We start from the raw sequence: 2,746 nt of genomic DNA on the forward strand, positions 1-2,746 counted from the left end.
TCCGCAGGTTATTTTCTGTTGGATCGTCTGGACTGAGGGTGTATATCATGGGTACTATTGTCGAGATTTGACGCTGAGTTCTTGAAAGAAAATCTAGGAGGAAGTTATTTTTTCCTTTGATGTGTTTAACATCGAATTTCCACTGGGAAAACCAACTTGCCCACCTGAGTAACTGAGCTTGTGGTAGTCCCTTCTGCTTGAACTGAATCATTTTTGGAAAGGATGACATGTCCATCTCGATGAGGAAATGTTGGCCCACCATCAAGGAAATGGTTGAGTGGTTGATAGTTGACGTAGAATGCTTCGCATGCCCAAGGTGAAGTGGTCTTCTCAATGAGGTCTTCTTTCTGGAGTTGGTCAATCTCTTCAAGTGCAAGATTGTAGTGATCTGGGTTCATTCCTGGGTGACTTGCTTTAGTTGGGTTGATATCTTCATTCTTCTTGAAGGGTAAGGATATGAAGAAATCTAGATTCTTCCATAAAGGAGATGAGCATTTTGTGAGAAACTCCGAATGAGATGTGGCGCAAGACGTCTTTGCAATTTCTTCTTTTATTGGATTAAGCATCTCCATAGGGTATAGATGAGACACCGTTGTCCAAGGTAGCAACTGATTTTTGTGTTTGAGACCTTTCGGGTGCCACGAAACTCTCCGAAGACTATGAAGGATGTCAAATCCAAGTATAAAGTCCTTTCCAGGGAGTTCAGAACCATATACTTTGGATTTAATCATGTATCCGGGGAAAAGTTGGATGTAAATTGGCTTGCTGATAAGAGAGATATGAAATATCTGGCCGTTGGCTGCTTTGAAAGCGACTGAACATGAATTCCAATGTGAGGCTGGGAGGAGGTCTGGTTTGATGATGGATGAAGCAGCTCCAGTGTCAAAATAGGCAATGACCGGTATTGGTTTATCATACTTGTTTGGGAAGATGTAGATCTTGGCATTTGGAGATGGTTGGGTTAGATACACCAATTCTTCTTGATGTGATTGCTCTACTTTGCAGAAATCGAATGTGTAGAGGTCAAACAACATGAACTGGTCGTCTCTATCGCTTTCATCTCCAGTATCCTCTTCTGAAGATTCATCTTCTAATTCCATACCCATTGCAAGAACTGTATCATCAGTTGGTTCATCATCAAGGGAAAAGATGGATTCAATATCTGAGTCGTCAATATCTTCAACTTGTGCCAAGTAGCCAAGGAGGTTGTCTCTCTTCTTCTTGTTAGGACATTGTTTCGCATAATGTCCCTTCTTCTTGCAGATGTAACATCTGTCTGATTTTTTGAAACCTCTTTGAGTTTTCTTCCTGAAGAATTTCCATTTCTTTCTAGAAGATAGCTTTGGATATTTCTTCTGCCACTTGCTTCTATAGCTCTTTTCTTTTCCATGACTTGTAGAACAATGGCATCTCTTGTCTCTGCATTTGATATTGAGTTCTGGCCGATCACATGCTTTTCCTAGAAGCTTTCCTTGTTCTTGAAGCTGTTTGAAAAACTTCTGGTGGTTGCATAGCTTTTCAAGGGCTGCCAGAGAAATTTGATATATTTCTCCAAGTGAAGCTTGGTTGAGAGGCATATTCTTGAGAGACAATATCCTTGACGTTTCATTTCCAAGTGGTTCTGGAAGTGAATTCAGGTACGCCTGCTTGAGGTTGACGTCATCTATCCCATTCAGGGCATAGAATCTCTTTGACATTCGCTCATAATGTCTTTCAAGATCCTTCCTCTTGAAGGAGCAGCATCTCATGCTAAGGTACTCTTCTCTGGCTTGGATAGTATAATGATCCCATGTGCCGAGAAATTCATTGTGGATGTGTCCCACCAAGGCATCGATTGTTGGAGATTGTCGGATTTGTAATTGTCGATATTGGCCTAAGCTTATCCACCATTGCCTGAGACGTCCTTGTAATTTAGAAACCAGTTTATCAATCGATGTAGGCAAAATGGCTCCTGGGTTGAGTTGTTGTTCTGTTAGCCATGCATGCATCTCATATACTTTGTCGCGCCATTTTGAAGGGGGAATATCATCAAAAGAAAAACCCTTATTTGGTTCTGTATTAAACCGCAGATTTCCTTCTGTCTTATTTCGTCCAGTTTCTTGAGTTTCTTCATATACGTTTCCACCTTCACTTTCTACGTCTTCTTCAACCACAGCCGGTGAGGCCATCGTAAAAGGTGGGATTATGACCTCATCATTTTCATCTTTTATTGGCGTCTTTTTCATCATAGTTTTTTGAGAATTTTTTTTTTCTCGTTTTGCAACCTTCTCAAGAAAGACAGTGATTGGATTAGCACGCTCCACCATGAATTGCGCTTTGCTGGTTTCGGGTTGATCTTGAGATTTTGATGTCTCGGACAAAGGTTTGGGTGGTTCAAGTATGACTTCCTTCCCTGTTCTTTTTTCTATTGGCTTTTTCTTTTTGGTAGACTGTTGTTCATAAACAACTTTTGTTGGTAAGAAGGAGGATGCTCCGAAAATACTTGGGTCTTGAGAAAAAGATAAAGGTTGTGTTTGGGCTGTGTAAGGTGGTGTGTAGATGGGGTATGGTGTGAAAAGATCATATGGCATTGGAGGTTGGGTTTTGGGTTGGTTTTGTAAGGAGTTTAGCTGAGCTTTTAGGGACTTTAGCCCAGACTCTTTTTGGGACATGAGGGGAGAGTTTATGGAGACAGTAGTTGCAAGGTGGAGAAGTTCTTGGTGGAGAGAGGTTATCTTTTTGGTGAGTTCTTTAATGGAAAGGTCCA

The sequence above is a fragment of the Camelina sativa genome, chromosome 6 (assembly GCF_000633955.1).
Source record: "Camelina sativa cultivar DH55 chromosome 6, Cs, whole genome shotgun sequence".
Classification (NCBI taxonomy): Eukaryota; Viridiplantae; Streptophyta; class Magnoliopsida; order Brassicales; family Brassicaceae; genus Camelina; species Camelina sativa.